The sequence below is a fragment of the Gorilla gorilla genome, chromosome 7 (assembly GCF_029281585.2).
Source record: "Gorilla gorilla gorilla isolate KB3781 chromosome 7, NHGRI_mGorGor1-v2.1_pri, whole genome shotgun sequence".
Taxonomy (NCBI): domain Eukaryota; kingdom Metazoa; phylum Chordata; class Mammalia; order Primates; family Hominidae; genus Gorilla; species Gorilla gorilla.
In genome coordinates this window covers 63,134,031-63,153,979 of record NC_073231.2, presented here as the reverse complement: position 1 = coordinate 63,153,979, position 19,949 = coordinate 63,134,031, and positions in this window count along the sequence as shown.

Sequence of the window (19,949 nt, the reverse complement as noted above, 5' to 3'; positions counted from 1 at the left end):
TTTCTCTTTGCATGTGAGATGGGTCTCCTGAATACAGCACACAAATGGGTCTTGACTATCCAATTTGCCAGTCTGTGCCTTTTAATTGGGGCATTTAGCCCATTTACATTTAAGGTTAATATTGCTATGTGTGAATTTGATCCTGTCATTATGATGCTAGCTGGTTATTTTGCCCATTAGTTGATGCAGTTTCTTCATAGTTTCAATGCTCTTTACATTTTGGTTTGTTCTTGCAGTGGCTGGTATCAGTTTTTCCTTTCCATATTTAGTGCTTTTTTCAGGAGCTCTAGTAAGGCAGGCCTGGTGGTGACAAAGTTCCGCAGCATTTGCTTGTAAAGGATTTTCTTTCTTTTTCACTTCTGAAGCTTAGTTTGGCTGGATATGAAATTCTGGGTTGAAAATTCTTTTTGTTAAAAATGTTGAATATTGGCCCACACTCTCTTTTGGCTTGTAGGGTTTCTGCAGAGAGATCCACTGTTAGCCTGATGTGCTTCCCTTTGCGGGTAACCCGACCTTTCTCTCTGGCTGCCCTTAACATTTTTTCCTTAATTTCAATCTTGGCGAATCTTCCAATTATGTGTCTTGTTGTTGCTCTTCTCAAGGAGTATCTTTGTGGTGTTCTCTGTATTTCCTGAATTTGAATGTTGGCCTATCATGCTAAGTTGGAGAAGTTCTCCTGGATAATAACCTGAAGTGTGTTTTCTAACTTGTTTCCATTGTCCCCATCAGTTTCAGGTACACCAATCAAAGGTATGTTCGGTCTTCTCACATAGTCTTATATTTCTTTCTTTCTTTCTTTTTCTTTCTTTCTTTCTTTCTTTCTTTCTTTCTTTCTTTCCTTTTTGAGAAGGAGTCTCACTGTGTCACCCATGCTGGAGTGCAGTGGCATGATCTCGGCTCACTGCAACCTCCAACTCCCAGGTTCAAGCAATTCTCCTGCCTCAGCCTCCTGAGTAGCTAGGATTACAGGCACGCACCACCATGCCTGGCTAATTTTTTGTATTTTTTTAGTAGAGATGGGGTATCATCATGACAGCCAGGCTGGTTTCGAACTCCTGACCTCATGATCCACCTGCCTCAGCCTCCCAAAGTGCTGGGAGTACAGGCATGAGCCTCCACACCCAGCCACAGTCCCATATTTCTTGGAAGCTTTGTTCATTCCTTTTCATTCTTTTTTCTCTAATTTTGTTTTCATGCTTTATTTCATTAAGTTGACCTTCAATCTCTGATACCCTTTTTTCCACTTGATCGATTCAACTATTGCTACTTGCATGTGCTTCACGAAGTTCCCATGTTGTGTTTTTCAGCTCCATCAGGTCATTTATGTTCTTCTCTAAAGTGTTTATTCTAGTTAGCAATTCTTCTAACCTTTTATCAAGGTTCTTAACTTCCTTGCATTGGGTTAGAACATGCTCCTTTAGCTTGGAGGAGTTTGTTATTACCCGCCTTCTGAAGCCTGCTTCTGTCAATTCGTCAAACTAATTCTCCATCCAGTTTTGTTTCCTTGCTAGCAAGGAGTTGTGATCCTTTGGAGAAGAGGTGTTCTTGCTTTTGGAATTTTCAGCCTTATCTACCTTTGGTCTTTGCTGTTGGTGACCTTTGGATGGAGTATTTGTGTGATCTTCCTTTTTGTTGATGTTGATGCTATTGATTTGTGTTTGTTAGTTTTACATCTAATGGTTAGGACCCTCTCTTCTGCAGATCTGCTGGAGTTTGCTGGAGTCCCACTCCAGACCCTGTTTGCCTGCATATCGCCAGCAGAGGCTGCAGAATAGCAAAGACTGTTGTCTGCTCCCTCCTCTGGAAGCTTCATTCCAGAGGGGCACCCACCAGATGCCAGCCAGAGCTTTTTTGTATGAGGTGTCCATTGACCCCTGCTGGGGGGTGTCTCCCCGTCAGGAAGCACAGTGATCACGGACCCACTTGAGGAGGCAGTCTGTCCCTAACCAGAGCTCGAGCACTGTGCTGGGAGATCTGCTGCTGTCTTCAGAGCTGGCAGGCAGGAATGTTTTAAGTCTGCTGAAGCTGCGCCCACAGCCACCCCCTCTCCTAGGTGCTCTGTCCTAGAGAGATGGGAGTTTTATCTATAAGCCCCTGACTGGGGCTGCTGCCTTTCTTTCAGAGATGCCCTTCCCAGAGAGGAGGAATCTAGAGAGGCAGTCTGGCTACCGTGGATTTGCAGTGCTACGGTGGGCTCTGCCCAGTCTGAACTTCCTGATGGCTTTGTTTACACTGTGAGGGCAAAACTGCCTACTCAAGCCTCAGTAATAGTGGATGCCCCTTCCCCCACCAAGCTCAAGCATCCCAGGTTGGCTTCAGACTGCTGTGCTGGCTGTGAGGATTTCAAGCCAGTGGGTCTTAGCTTGCTGGGCTCCCGGGGGGTGGGATCCACTGAGCTAGACCGCTTGGCTCCCTGGCTTCAGCCCTCTTTCCATGGGAGTGAACAGTTCTGTCTCACTGCCATTCCAGGTGCCACTGAGGTATGAAACAAAACTCCTGCAGCTAGCTCGGTGTCTGTCCCAAATGGTTGCCCAGTTTTGTGCTTGAAACTTAGGGCCCTTGTGGTGTAGGCACCTGAGGGAATCTCCTGGTCTGCGGGTTGTGAAAACCATAGGAAAAACGTAGTGTCTGGGCCAGAATGCACCATCCCTCATGGCACGGTCCTTCACAGCTTCCCTTGGCTAGGGGAGGGAGTTCCCCAGCCCCTTGCACTTCCCATGTGAGGCAACACCCCACCCTGCTTCGGCTCATCCTCTGTGGGCTGTACCCACTGTCTAACTCATCCCAGTGAGATGAACCATGTACCTCAGTTGGAAATGCAGAAATCATCCACCTTCTGCATTGGCCTCGCTGGGAGCTGCAGACCAGAGCTGTTCCTATTCAGCCATCTTGCTGGGGAATTCTCTATGCTTCTTTTAATAGGCATATTTGACCATTAATTACACCCCTCCCCCCACAAAGAGAATGAGAAATCCACTGGTCCTGGTTTGTAACTGATATTTTCAGTGTGTTCTCAGCCTCTTTTAAGAACTGAGAGTGCCAACTACATCTTTGGTTTCCCAGGGGCGTTAGTTTTATCTGATATATATTAACTTTGATCAAATTTAATGCCTTTTGTCATTACCTTGGGAATCTTCCATCTTTATTCTGATGGACTCACCACTGCATGTGGCCACTTCTTGTTTGACCAAGTCCCCTACTTCATTTCTCATTTGGCTGGCATGATAAAAAACCTCTATTTTTCTTTACTCAAAACATGTAAATATTGCTGTTACAATCAGCATAAATATTTAATCTTTTTATTTTATATCATATTATCTATTAGGCACTTGAATCTGCATGTGACATTTTAGAAATGACAATAAAGACCATATGTTCATGCTGGCAAAGAACCAGAAAGATTATGTGATTTATCAAAAACCAATTATAATACTGTAAATCACATTCTAATGTTTAACTTTTAAATTTTTAATTATTAAATATTTTGTAGCATATAATTGTACAGGAAATAATATGAAGAAACCAATTGCTGAGGTGTTTAATAGGTGATAATAGTTCGTCAATTTGTTTCAGACCTCAGTCTTTAAGGAGAAAAGAAAAGAGAAAGAGAAAGAATACTGATTTTTCAGCTCAATATTCTTTTTATTAATACCCTGCTGCCTGTCTCACAGCTTGCAATTATTGCTGATTTTATTTTTGTAGAAGGTTAGTAGTAAGTTTACTTTTCAAAGGGCTTTTATCTATTGGCACATTTGTTTCTCCTCGTATACTTGGGAGACAGTTAGGGCATGTATTACAACATGCACTTTATAAACCAGTGAGGCATAAAAATGTTAACTGATTTGCCTAAGATATCAAAATGGTTCAAAGGGAACTGGCTAACCCCTGACTGCCAACCTGCATGAGCCCTGGTGTCCCCTGCTGCGTAAGTCATAAAGTCACAACTTAGTATCAGAATATGAGAACACTATAAGGAGAAACATATTTTGAGGCACAGTTAGAATCCAAATTAAAAAAAAATTAAATTCAAATCTATCAGTATTTTACCATTATCAAAGTTGCAAACTCATCGAGAATACCATGCAGACATAAAAAAGAATGAGACCACATTCTTTGCGGGACATGGATGGAGCTGAAGGCCATTATCTTTAGCAAACTAACACAGGGACAGAAAACCACATACCACATGTTCTCACTTATAAGTGAGAGATAAATTATGAGAACACATGGACACACAGGAGGGGAACAACACACTGGGGCCTTTCTGATAGTGGAGAATGGGAGGTGGAAGAGCGTCAGGAAAAATAACTAATGGGTACTAGGCTTAATACCTGCGTGATGAAATAATCTGTACAACAAACCCCCATGACACACATTTACTCATGTAAGAAACCTGCACTTGTACTCCTGTACTTAAAATAAAAGTTAAAAAAAGAAAATTTTAATAATCCTTTCAGAGTCCCCCAAACTACTAAGTGTTTCTTTGTCTTTAAATATAATCACTTCAGGAATCCTACCAAGCAGGAGTTTGTTAGTGATTCTTTTAAAATGAGAAAGTTGAATAGCTGAAAAGTCATGTCGATGTCGGCTTAAACCAGTTGCCCTCGGTTTTTGTTGTATGTTTTGATTTTCTCTTTTGTGTTGGAATTATCTAAAAATCTGTGTACCATCATCACTATCACACACACATTCACACACTAGAAATTTCACAACTGACTTTCAGAAATATGGACACAACATATGCCCTTAATCTGGAAAATTCTTAGGCTCAGGTCACATCATATACCAGAAATATTGAAATCTCTGGGGATGAGTCCTAGACATCAATCTTTTAATGAATATCAGGTAATTCCAGATTTCCAGTTTGTAAAGCACTAGTTTAAGCAGCGGCTACATGACAGTTACCTGGTCCTCCTAGTCTAGAGTTTCTTTCTCCACAGTACAAAAGTGCATCACAGCTAATCTTCTATCTTTCCTTGGTATATCAACTACAAGCAGATAAGAAACTATTTTATAGGTAAGAAACTACTTGCCTTTAATTTTGATTATTCAGCCTATGTGTGGTTAGAAAAAGATCCTTATAAAAGACGTAATTACCATGACATTTTTTATCCTATATCAAGCTTCAAATGAAGTGCCAAGGTAACTGTGTAAGGTGCTGATCTTTAGTAAGTTAGATTCTACAGTTAGCGCACCTGGTTTATGGCCTATGAATTTATTCCTGTTACACACACACACACAGAAACTCCCCTCTCTTTTTAATTTGGATTTTGAATCAAATATAAAAACCTGGAACTCTCTCTGTACTTTGAAGATGGAAATAAGAAAGTTGTGAACCAAAGTAATAAACCTTGCTTTATCTACAAGCTACGGATACCAATAGAGTCTCAGATGAGTTCAGGAAACCACGGTACTTTCAGTTGCTGTACTATGATGTGTCCCAGGAAGTACTTCAGTACCTCCCAGGGCCAATCTCTAGATTGCTTATTAACAGTATTCTGAGAAACCTCAGCCCATGTGGCTCTCTCTCTCATTCTTGGATCATGAAAAGTGATTGGAAACCACATAACCTGGGCATTGTGTTCAAGAGACTGTAGCATCATCACTATCATACACACATTCACACACTAGAAATTTCACAACTGACTTTCAGAAACATAGACACACCACACTCCCTTAATCTGGAACAAGAAATTATGGCTAAGAAGATCTCCACTCTAGTCCTTCACCTCCTCGGATAATATAGGTCTAGAAATGAGAAGCTGCTAAACTTGAATACCTTTATTGATTATCTACTATTACTATTACTGAGGATCTCTGGTAGTAAACACAGAATTTAGGAATCTCAAGAAGCTTCTTAGGTTTACAGCGGCTTGAGAAAGAAGGTCAGATATTTTACCAAAACAAATAAAGAAACAATTTTACCACAGGCATTTCAGAATAATTTGCCCTACTTTACCAGTTGGTATGTTTTGGCTGTTATATATTTGAAGGCTTCTCTTTTCTCATGATGCAAATGTCATCCTTAAGATCATCATGTGCCTCACTGAACTTTCATTTCTACATTGGATAAGTCAATCTTTAGATTATCTAGTACTGAATTAATTTGCCACAGGGATTAACAGTAAAGTTATTGAAAAGTGCTTTAAATAATTTAACAATGCAAACAAATGGATCCCCTAATTTTGATATCATAGATCTTATGAATTGTAATCAATATAACATTGTCATGAGTCCAATACTCTGCATCGGGAGAAAATTTTAAATGAAAATCATAAAAATTATATTATTTAATGAAACTAGTACCAATATCCTCCTTTATAAAAGCTCATTTCTGGCCAGGTGCAGTGGCTTACACCTGTAATCCTAGCACTTTGGGAGGCTGAGGTAGGCAGATCACTTGAGGTCAGGAGTTTGAGACCAGATTGGCCAACATGGTGAAACCCTGTCTCTACTAAAATTACAAAAACTAGCCTAGTATGGTGATGCATGCCTATAATCCCAGCTACTCGGGAGGCTGAGGCAGGAGCATCACTTCAACCCAGGAGGCAGAGGTTGCAGTGAGCTGAGATCACACCACTGCACTGCAGCCTGGGTGACAGAATGAGATTCTGTCAAAAAAAAAAAAAGGAAGTCACTTATTACAGACTAGTATATAGACAAATGATTATGCATAAATAATATTTAAAATACATTTAAAATAAAATCCAGGTTTTCTGCATGGCATTTAATGCCCAAGTCCTTTTGCACATAGTCCATTTGCCACTTGGTTCTCAAATGCCCCATATTAAGTAATCCATACAATGCTCAGAGAGCTTTGATTTTCTCTTTCATTGTTTTCATAGTATTTATTAAAAGACAAAAGATATTATCAGATTTTAAAAGGTTATGTTATAAATATACTATATTAACCATGCAAATTAACTAGTTTATAAACTAATTAATATTGTCGATTATGATAGGGCCCTACATTTCCTTGCCCCCCCAAAAAAAGATAATTTTAATATGATAAATCCAGTGCATAGTAGAAGAACAGTAAATAGTTTCACTAAGGCATAGAAATTTTATAAGGTCTTTGAAAGGTAGAAAATACAGAGGTACCAAATCTAGGGAGAAATAAAATGAGAATAAGTATCTGAAACAAGTGCTGAAGAAACCTGTTTTTAAAGCTTGGAATGGCGTGTGGAGAAGCTTAAGGTCCAGAATCAGTGGCTGAAAGAAGTGGGGATGATGCTGGAAAATTTGTCATGATTAAGTGGAGGCTGCATTAAGAGAAGCTAGGTCATCTTACATACATGGGAAATTATACAAGTGAGCACTTGTAGGAGCTTTCATGCTAAGCAGCAAATAGTGGTGCAGTTACCTTCTGGTTATAACACAAGTGCAGGAACCAAAACCGAGATACAAGACAATTCCTCAGATAATCACTGGTCTCAGAAGGGGCAGCACAATGCAAAGGACCCAAGTCCCATCTTTCAGTTACCAATTTAGACTAAAGTAAACATAACAGGAAGGTTAAAAGAAACGGCCACATACAAATGTTAGTAGACCACCCAAATCCACAACACTGGAAAAAAAGTCACCACCACGTGAGATGACGGATACCCCATTTTCCTTGATGTTACTATTACACATTGCATGCCTGTATTACAATATTTCGTGTATCCCATAAATATAGAAACCTACTATGTACCCACAGAAATTAAAAACTAACAACAACAAAGCAAATTAACACCATAAAAAGAAGTTGTCAATTTCTACAGAAGGACTAATACTCAATGAAACAAAGTCAATAGAGACTTGAGGAAAAGTATCAATAAATGTGTTGCGTCTTTAGAAATATACAACAGGCTTTTTTCCCCATAATAAAAAATCAACATGACATGTTTTGGAAATCAAAATCTTTATTTTTTTATGCTGGGCACAGTGGGTCATGCCTGTAATCCCAGCACTTTGGGAGGCTGAGACGAGTGGATCACCTGAGGTCAGGAGTTCGAGACCAGCCTGGCCAAGATAGTGAAACCCCATCTCTACTAAAAAAAAAAAAAAAGAAAAAAAGAAAAAGAAATAATGCAAAAAAATTAGCCAGGCGTGGTGGTGTGCACCTGTAATCCCAGCTACTCAGGAGCCTGAGGCAGAAGAATCACTTGAACCCAGGAGGTGGAGATTGCAGTAGGCCAAGATTGTGCCACTGCGCTCCAGCCTGGGCAGCGAGACTCTCTCTCTCTCTCTCTCTCTCTCTCTCTCTCTCTCTCTCTCTCTCTATATATATATATATATATATATATATATATATATATATATATTTTAAAGCTCCACAGATGGAGTAAATACCAGCAGAATGGACAATCCAGAACACAAAATTAGTCAGCCAAAATGATTAAATTTAAGAATTATTTTAGGCAAAAGGTGAAAGAAAAGAAGTATGTAAGTGATAGTTAAGGGACATAGAAGCTATATCCAGAAAGCTAACAATCTCTCTGATATTTGGGAAGAGAAAATATAAAGAATATCGGAGGATGTGCAGGAAAGAAGTAAGAGAAGGAAATATATAATCCAAATCCTTTACCTTTTCCCTTTTAGTTTATTCTAAACATTGTCCTCTCTTTATTAACATCTTCAGCATAGTGTGAAAACTTCAAATAATACTAATTTATATTTCTGATTTTTAGTAGTTTTGTAAAATGGTAAAATTACACAATATTAAAGCTGATATTTAATTAAATGTCAGCATTTTATCTGCCTTGAGTTGACATTGTTCTCTTGGTCTCAAAGAGCTAAATGTAAAAGCTAAGTTCTCTTTAGCCAACATAGGAATTTTCATAAATTTTCTCCAATATAATCAAAAACTTAAGATTTCAGGCAAAAAAATACATGATGAATGGAATAGAATGACTGGATTCCATCAACCAAACATAACCAACGTACTGGGTAGAAAAAATTACATGCTGTATATGTGCCACAATTTCTTAATCCAGTCTATCATTGTTGGACATTTGGGTTGGTTCCAAGTCTTTGCTATTGTGAATAATGCCGCAATAAACATACGTGTGCATGTGTCTTTATAGCAGCATGATTTATAGTCCTTTAGGTATATACCCAGTAATGGGATAGCTGGGTCAAATGGTATTTCTAGTTCTAGATCCCTACACCATGGAATACTATGCAGGCATAAAAAATGATGAGTTCATGTCCTTTGTAGGGACATGGATGAAATTGGAAATCATTATTCTCAGTAAACTATCGCAAGAACAAAAAACCAAACACCACATATTCTCACTCTTAGGTGGGAATTGAACAATGAGAACACATGGACACAGGAAGGGGAACATCGCACTCTGGGGACTGTGGTGGGGTGGGGGGAGGGGGGAGGGATAGCATTGGGAGATATACCTAATGCTAAATGACGAGTTAATGGGTGCAGCACACCAGCATGGCACATGTATACATATGTAACTAACCTGCACATTGTGCACATGTACCCTAAAACTTAAAGTATAATAAAAAAAATTACATGCTATAAGGAGTGAAGACTTTCATATCTTAGCAAATTCTTCTCTTTCCCCAACATGTGATCTCATATTCTCATAAAATTAACGAATTAGTTTTTGCCTAAGGTAGGCAAGCCTTCTTTATGACTCTTAAAACTATTCTAAATATTTGTAAATAATAGATATCAAACTTCTTTGTCCTATCTCAATGATAAATAATTTGTTGTGCTTTTTTCTTATTACCTAAATTATGCTTAATATTTTATGGACTCTATGGCAAATACTCCATATAGCAGCAAAGATCCATTCCTGCATTTGTGTTGTTAGGACTGGAAATGCCATGTCAAGTATGTGCACTAATGTTCACAGCATAATCATGATTTATTAAAACTCCCCCACAGAGCCACATTGTATAGAATTTATAAACTGTAAAACAGCTATAAAGGTCACTTGAGATGCAAAAGTTTGACTCGGAATATCATGTTATGGTACAGAATCGCTGCATTCAATACTTGTTAATATAGAGAGCTTATGGATATTGAAATTTATGAACTCCAAAAAAAGTTTCATATTATCTAATATTTTACATATCTTTGGTTTCTTTAAGGTTTGTTCAGAAATCCATAATTTATCCTATGTATAAAACAGTGAAAAAAAGATATAAATTTGGTCTCGCTTTCAAAATTCACTGTTGTTTCATAGAGCATATTACTTTATTACTTAGCTAACTTCCAACATTTACCATTTCATACAACCATCTGTTTATTTATCTTCCAATACTAAGAGCCTAAGGAATGGATAACTTCTCCAGAGATATCACAAAAAGGAACAAGTTACTGAGTTTTTGTAACAGGAACATTTAGGAAGTCTTTCCTAAATGAGATTATGCATTATTTCCTAACTGGTGATTTTATTTTTGTATATAGACAGATATATGCAAAATTATATCAACCCAGGCAAATACAAAATAAAAATATCAACTATATAGAGAATTATAATTATGTAGTAGGATAAATATCATAAAATAAAAGTATAATAAAATAAAAAGACAGCATAAATAATAACGAACATTTTCAATGGATTTCTTCTAGCAAGATTTGTATTGAGAGGCAGTATAAAATGATTTCTCTATGTTTTGCTTATACATCAGAACCAATATCTATTACCAAAGTTTCAAAATATAGAATTGGAATATTATTTAATGTACATGAAATTTCTGAATAGCAAGGTGACAAAGCATAACTTTATCCATGGTGTTTACATTACAAACGTTCAGCTATAAAATTTTTTGCTCATTGCCTCATCAGTTAAAACATTGAAAATAATTGTTTCATTTACTGTGAAACACAAAATTGTCATGACCTCATATGACTAGATTCTTCCATGTTTGAGATAAAGATGGTAGAGATAACATGTCCCAAAAATAGCCAGAACCAGAACTTTCTGCCACCATGAAAAAAGTGTAGCTAAAATGTTTTGCATACTTATGATTTACTGAGCATTTTGCTAAATAATTCTTTGGACTTATTATTTTTCTTTCAATAACACTTTCTCAGAGATACTGAGAAAGTGTTTTCCATGTGGAAAGAACTGAACCTTAGTGGGTTTAAATAATGTGCATAAGGTGACACAGGCACACAATAGTGGAACTGACATTCAAACCATTGAATAAACCACAAAGCCTATGTTTTTAATAATGTATTGTACTCTATTTTACTGTATTTATGCTAGGGGTCAATTAGAACAGGCCTTGAGGATGCATGTAGACAACATAATCACAGGTTTTTATGGAAAATAGAAATGTTTCGATTGGAGAATTTTCTGTTCCCAAATATTCTGGGCATGTGTCTACCTGAAGTTGCAGATAATGTATTAAAGAATGGCAGATCAAAATCTGCCTCCAGTTCTGATGCCCACTGCACATTCTCCCCCTCTCACACAGTTGAGTGCACGCAGTGTCTTTGTGCTTTTGTGGTTCTCCCTATGTTTCTTCAGCTTCCTATACTAGGGTCACGCTTCTCCATCGAACATAACCAACCCAACAACACCTACCTTTTTGTTTTGAGAAATTTAGAATATATATATATATATATATATATATATATATATATTTACTAAGAGGTTCATGACTCATGTCAAAAACCCATCAGGATTATACTTTTTTCCTAGAATCTTCTCTATGCTACATCATTATGGATTGCAGTCTATCCCCTCCCATACACCAAGTTTCTGCTCTCTTTGCAATCTGATCCCATCTAATATTTGTACTAATTTCTAGAAGATACTTTTTGCTCCTTTTTGAACTGTAAAATTGTATATAATTTTTCTCACTAAAGCGCAAAACAATATTCACATACATTGGTAAATGGAGCACATTTTTATGCCCTCTTTGTATGCTCATTCTCACTAACATCACCTGAAGTACAGAGCTGTATAATGACACACAGAAATGCATGGAGATAAGGCAGTTAAATTAGGTGTATTAAGATTATCTGAGACAGATCATCTATATAATTTAAATGATGAGCTTTAAAAAATTCTAGATAGAAGGCAGAACTAACTGTTAGCAATTAGTATACTTGTTCTGATACAAGAAAATGCATTTAACCCAAATATTCATAAATCAAAGAGGAGTTAAAAGGTTGTGGCATAAAAGCAGAATGACATAGGAGGACTAACCCAATCGTGACCAGGAGAGAAGTTCTCTAGCTTCTGTCAAGTAACACTTCACCCTCACCCTAGGAGACAGATGCCAAGGATATGCTCGGTGTATTGCTGTTATTATGTACAATTCGTAGTGGATGGAGAACTTTATGACACACTGTAAATGTGACCATACTTATTCTCTATGAATATATTTATTTTCAAGTAGCCTTTGAATTACATTTTTAAAGTTTGGGTTAAAAAAGGAAACTTTAAAATGTGTCAGAGTGAGGTACCAAATCTCTGGAAGCTAATCAATGATTTTGAAATGCGACTGGATTTGGCTGACTCTGCAGCAACACTCTGGATTGGTGGTTTGCAGAGAAATTCCAACTTGAGGGTGAGGGAGGGAGTGATTGTGTATACGTGTGTATGTGTGTGAGTTGAGTTAGGGTGTGAGTGATTGCATGTATGTATGTGTGTGAGGGTGTGTGTGGGGGGGTATGAGTGATTGTGTGTATGTGAGGGTGTGAGTGATTGTATGTGTAAAGGTGTGTGTAAGGGTGTGAGTGGTTGTGAGTGTGATTGTGTGGGTGTACTTTTGTATGTGTGAGGGTGTGAGTGACTATGTGAGTGATGGTGTAAATGTGTGTGAGTGAAGGTGTGATTGTGTGTGAGGTGTGATTGTGTGTGTGAGTGTGGCTGTGAGTGATTATGTGTGAGTGTGATTGCATAAGGATATGAGTGATTATGTGTATGTGTGTGAGTGAGGGATGAATGATTGTGTGGGAGTGTGTGTGTGAGTGATTGTGTTAGTGAAGGTGTAATTGTGTGTGAATAAGGAGGTGAGTAAGTGTATGTGTATGAGTGAGGGTGTGTGAGAAGGGGTATTGCTGGGGAAAGGAGATGAATGTGAAAAGGAAGGGCAAGAACATTGGTGCCCCGATTGTTTTCCCTGAAACAGAAAGGCAAGAGACTGGTGACATAAACTGTCACCGTGGATTAAATGGAGTGGAATCAAAGCTTTTTGAACGACAGACACACATTGAGCAAGCAAGTCTCTGCGCTGGCAGTTCAAATGCGAGTCAACTCAAGGTGTAAAGCTTCAGTCAGGAAAAACCTTCAGGTTCTCAGTGTCCCGAGCCTGAGAAGACTCCCTCCCTCAAGTGAAAAATAAGCACAAGACCCAATTTCGCACTTCCCCAGGCTTGGACCAACCCCTAAATCAACTCAACTGCCAGTTCCCACTGCTAGTGGCTTCTATGACACTCTCAGCTCCTAGACTATGGGCCTGTAAAAGGAGAAAGACAAGAGGAAGTACTTTGGGGACCTTATGTACTTATTCTTACAATCTAGCAAGAAAATGTTTTCCTTTTAGTAAATTACCTTAAATGGGAAGATAAAATGCAGGCACCATTTTTAAGGCAATATGAAATCTGATTTCTGTACACTATTCATCACATTAATTTTTTCTTTTTTTGAGACAGAGTTTCACTCTGTTACCCAGGCTGAAGTGCAGTGGCACGATCACTGCCATGCCTTGAACTCCCAGACTCAGGCGATCCTCCCACCTCAGCTTCCTGAGTAGCTGGGACTACAGGCACGTACCACCACACCTGGCTAATTTTTTTGTATTTTTTGTAGAGATGGGGTTTTACTATGTTACCCAGGCTGGTCTCAAACTCATGAACTCAAGTGATCTGCTTACTTTGGCCTCCCAAAAATGTGGGGATTACAGGTGTGAGCTACCATGCCCAGCCTGAATTTTCAAATGAAGACAGATACTCACTTGGAAAACACTGATAAGGTGTGTAATACTGTCTGCATCAACAGCCAATTCTGCCAAATAAATGATCGACTAGTGACTGTGATTTCAGAAATAACATTTTGGAGAAACTTTTACCCTAAGATTACACAACTCAACATTTCTCATGTACCTGGCATACCTCCAAAGTACAATGTTACCAGCTATGAATTGCTAAGATTAGCTTTAAGAATTAAACTTTTAAAAGATTCAAAGCTCAGTTTCGGGTGAGGTATTAGGATTGACTGGGAGGAACAATGACAAATAGAAGGCCATGCTGATGAGTAATCTACAAGAGGAAGCACACCCAGGTTTCCATTGTCAACCATGACAGGAAGAAGCCTGAGTGAGGAATGCTAGTCCTGCCACAGTCCCCACCTCTCAGTCCACATTTCCCTCTACTTGCAGGGACACCTGCAGGGAGCCCTGAGTACTGAGCCACAACTCTGCTTCCTACAGTGCACTTCATTCCTACAAAACCCTCCCCCGTGCCCTCCTCACTCATCTAGCACCTAGGTGTTGTCTTTGACTCCTCTGCCGCCACCCAGTCCTGCTGCATACAACTCAACAACTTCCAGGTTTTGACCTATCTATGCATGCCAGTCCTCCAACATCCCCTCTGTGCCATTCTCATGTCTGCTGCCACAGTTGGGCTTCATTGCCTGTCTCTAGACTAAGGCTATAGCTTTCCCTGCTCCCTGCCACCATCTCTGTCTCTCCTAGGCGATGCCTCCTACTCAGCTCTGGAAGACTTATCTGGGGTTGTGTTCCTAATAAAGACTAAACTTCTTATTCCTGCATCTCCACAATCCATCCTTATTTGCCATGTTTCATCTTCATATTTGTCCAACCTGAATTCTCTCCTTCCCTGATGCTACGCTTATGCTAAATGTATTCTATTGGACTGAAACATCTTCTCTTATCTCTGTTGTTCAAAATCTTTCCATCCATCAAGAGTTGCTCACATGCCACCTTCTCCACCAAGCATCCCAGCAGAAAATGATCCCTTTCTCCCCAAACTCCTCCAATATTTTCCTTTTTCTAAACTTCTTATGGCACTTGGCAGGCTTTCCCCTCACTTATCTTACCAATTTCACACACTAAGTTCTAAAGGGCGGTATCCATCTTTATTACATTCTATGTTCCCCAAAGCTCTTAGCAGAGGGCTTGGCCCAGAATAGATGCTTGAAAAACACTGGTGGAATAAATCAGTACACTTATTCTTCTGAGCATCTAATACATGAAAGACAGAATCTACGGAGCTTCAATTACAACCATTTCTATTAACACCTTTAAACCAAGCATAATATAGCAAATACACATGAAAATTCATTCATTCATTCATTCATTCATTCATTCAGGTGTATTTATTAAGCATCTATTTAGCAGGCAGCAACAATGGGCTGCAAAGTTAAGTGAAACACAATTCCTGCCCTTTCAGAGGAAGAATAAGTACATACACACCAAGAATTAAAAACTCTAAGACATACTGCATAGCAGCATATTTCACACTGTACAGATACCAATGGCTCCTCATTGATGAAGGGTGATGAAATAGTGACTTTGATTTTAAGCAGTCAGACAGGGTGATCTGGGCTTGGGAAGAAGGGTTACTGTCCCAGTTACTGATACTTGAGATGCTGACTGCTCATTCAACTACACGATCACACAAAACCATAATCAGAGTCTCTAGCACAGGTCAATTTGCTCCTGAACACTGCCTGGCTGTGAGCCAAAACTGTTCCATCTTAGACAAGGCACATGCAAGAAACAGGGAGGCAAAAAAAGGCCAGAGGGGAGGATCAGAGCTGCTCAGGGTGGCAGGCTGAGCCAAAGGCACTAGAACCACCCAGTTATAAGATGAGTTGGGGCAAAATGAGTTAAAGTGCCCACAAGGTAAAATTCATATTTCTAGGAGGAATCCTAGTAGGTTTTTCATGAAGGAGATGTGTGTGCATGGATATACAAATAAGTAAGTGGGAAAAACAAGATTCTCTGCATCAGGGAAAAAGAACATCACCACAATTTCATTTATCCATTTTGAGATTATTTGTTATTTAATTCAAATAAGAACTTAGATACTGATAACATATTAGGGTGATAAGAGATTAAATATGCTTTGGTACCTATTAGATATAATGAACAAAATCATTATGCTAATTTCACAGCTGATTAGCAAACAAAGATAGACAAGAAGACACAGAGGGGGAAATAGACCCAGTTAAATAGACATCTCTTCACGTTGTACTTTCTAATTTTTTTTTCTGTCTTAAAATTCCTTGCCTCTAGCTCTGTCACTTCCCACTTTCTCTGTCCCCCAGTTCAAAGGTCACCCTCTCCCCTGATCTCTGGCCACTGATCACCAGATGCTGATCAAGCCAAAGTGTGGTGGAGCCTCACCCCAGGGAACTGCGATGCTGCCTTCTCTTTGACTTAAGCAGTGAGTAAGTCTGCTTTGCCAAATGATCTTGCCCACATGGATCCATCTAGAAGCCTGAAGCCAGACAGAATTTTTACACCATAGCTATTTTTCAGGAGCAGCCAAACGTCAATGGGCAGAATCTTTCAAGTTCCAGCCTCACAGATCTAGAAAAGAACAGGTCTTCCCAAGACTTGCCTCCAAAACCCTTAATAGAATTCAACTCACTTCAAAGATAATCAGCTTTTCCTTAAAAAAAAAAAAAAAATATATATATATATATATATATAATGTATATATCACTATATAATATAAAACATGACCAAAGGGTCTTACCTGAGACTTGCCTATATCATGTCATCTATTTGAATATGCCCAATTTATGAGAAACTTGAGAGGTAGAAGAGATGAAACTTTGAGATCTGGGGAGTTTTTCTTTTTAATTTGAAGAAATGCTGCTCAATCACAGAGTTAAATAGGAAAACTCAAGGCTCCAAAGAAAGCAAGCCACCTGTTCACCTTCTGCACAGCCACCTTGTCAAAGATTGGACAGTTGCAGAAAGACCTCACACCTCATTGTTTCAACTGAGGGCATTCTTAGCAGAGGTTGCAGCATTAACAAGGATATGCAAGTGTGAGGTAGCCTGCCAGTGCTGGAAGCTTCCAGCCACCTCTAGGAACTGGAGTCCAAGGCCTAGGACACGTGTATGAGGCAGTGTTGATGAGCAGGCATTCAAGAATGGAAAGTAAGATTTGGACCTGTGATGTCCCATAGGATAGACACTGTTCACATTTAAATTGATTAGACTTAAATAAAGTTAAACACTGAGTTCCTCAGTTGCATTAGCCTCCTTTCAAGAGCAATAGTCACATGTGTCTAGAGACTTACTGTATTCAGCAAAGCAGATATGCCCCTCTTCCATCAATGCAAAAAGTTCTATTGGGCAACATTTTAAATGGCTTTTTAAAAGTTTTCAGCAGCTTTATTTAAGTGTAATTGACATACAATATACCACACACATTTAAAGTATATAACTTGATACACTATGACATATGGATACACTTACAAAACTATCACTAAAATCCAGATTTTGAATGTACCCTGTCAACCTCAAATGTTTCCTTTTGCCCTTTTTGCAATCTCAGCTCCCTACTGCCAAATCTTGAGCAATCACTGATGTGCTTCTTTACCACAGAACATTGCATATTCTATAATTTTATATAGAGTGTATGGAATCTTCCAATTATACTCCTTTCCATTGGGTTTCTTGTGTAACTATTTTGAGACTGAGAGTAATTACTTTGAGATTCATTCATGTAGTTGTGTGTGTCAGTAGTTCACTTCTATTTCTTGCCATATACTGTTCCATCATATGGACATGCTATCGTTTGTTTAGCCAGACACCTGTTGATGAGCGTTTGAGTTGTTTCCAGTTTGGAAGATGCTATAGATGTGACAAATAAATATCCCATAATCATTTGTGGGGCTCTTTCAGATAATGCTCAGGAAGGCCTTTTTATAAGATGGCGTTGGAGCAGAGTGCAAAGGAAGCGAGGCAGAGAGCCATGTGAAGATCTGGGGATAGCGTACTCTGGGCGGATGGGCTCTAACACAAAGATCCTGGGACAGAAGTGTGCCTGACGTGTTCAAATGACAGCTCTCTGTGTTCTTTCTGAAGGCTGCTTATCTGAAATAATGGATACCCAGTCAGAAACTATTTTGGAAAATCAAAAGGTACTAAGTCAAATGGCCTGAATAAACCACCAAATGGCACAAAACCATTTTATTTCATTTAATCCTTACAATTACTCTGAAAAGTAGGTGCTGTGACCCCCATTTTGCAGGCATGGGAACAAAGAGAGGTGTGAGTCACCCACTTTGCCTCCAAATCACACAACTATTGTTGTCAGTTGGCTGAGAACTCTGAAACCAGAGCTCTTCCTATCAGTTCATTATTAAAGATGGTTGGACTTAAAGAGTCTTCTGCCCTCACAGGGCCAGATGACTTACATCTCCCATGAGGTCAGATCAGGATAAGCTGGGGCTGGGTACCTGCTGCCATCCCAAGTGCTATCTCCATCAAAAAGTCCTTCTATTCCCTTTACACAGAGTCCTTTGTCAGATTTGTATGAGGGAGCTTTAAACAGGCAAACCATCTTGGCCAAGTTTATTTTTGGTTTAAGTGAAGACACTTCCATTGGCCTATAAGCAGTGTTGCATTAATGTCTATCACAAATATACACACACCACATGTGCACACATATACACATGAATACAAGCACACAGATACACATGCATACAGGTACACATGCATACGTGCACATGAACACACGTGCACACACATGCAAACAAGCACACACACAAGCACACATGCACACACACACACTCCCAACTACGCACTCTCACAGAGGGCCCTCCTGAACAGATGTGCCCAACCCTACTGATGTAGGGTGCCAGGGTCTGTGGCAGCAGAGTCACTGATAGTTTGTTTAATTAAAAAGGAGAGTGGGGAAGCCCATACTGATCTTGAGTGTTTAACACCAACTGAAAGATCAAAACCAAGGAGCTGCCAAAAACACATTGGCAACTTCCACGCCAGAACAAGGAAGGGTATTGCTGGCCTGATTTCTCCTCTTAGTGTTGCATCTCTGTCAGTCAACTTTTCTGCTTTCAGACTCTAAGTGGAGAGAAAACTGGGCCCTGGGCCTCCTACTCCACTAGAATAAATGATGAGCTTGGACATATCAGTCAGCTATCTACAACCATGTTGACACTGCTGAAGGCTGATTCTGTGAGCCGAGGGGCAGCACCAGAGAATGCAGGACTCAGGCACCCACAAGTACTTCTCTTTTTTTGAGGTAGGGACTTGCTTTGTCACCCAGGTGGGACTGAAGTGGCCTGACCACAACTCACTGCAGCCTCAACCTCCTGGGCTCAACTCCCGAGTTCTGCTGGTGCTGCTGGCCCAGAGGCCACACTTTGAGAATCTCTGTTTCAAAGCACTGTTACTCAAGCATCCCTGTGCCCACTATCTCCTGGAGTTCTTACTGAAGATTCTGACTCAGCAGGCCTAGGGGAGGCTGAATTTCTAAGAAGCCCCAGGCAATTCCAATGATGCTCTGAGGGTGCAAGGCCAGGGGCCCTGGGGCGCCAGTGGAACAAACCCTGTCCAAACGCTTTGTGAGTTAGAACCTGGAATATATGGGCGCTGATGTAGGGTGCCAGGGTCAGGTTTTAAGGAATGATTAACAAACAGCTGAATGTTCCCAAGAAAGGGGAATGCACACAAACAAGCACATATTGAACTAATCTTTATAAATTTGCTGACAATTCCATCAGTGAGGCAGAGGCTTGACTCCTGGCTGAGCCCATCATCCAAGGACAAAGGGACTCAGGGTCTCCACAGCTCACAGCCCCTTGTCTTCCTTCCCATCAAGCTCTTTCAGCTTCCAGTTTCTTCACTGGGGCCCAGAAACAGGCTCAAACCCCTCTCCCACTAGAAGCCCTTGCCACTTGGCTTTTGTTTTCTGTTATCAACTTTCTTAGAACAGTAAACATGTAAGGTCCCCACGCCTTCACCTACAGCTGCTC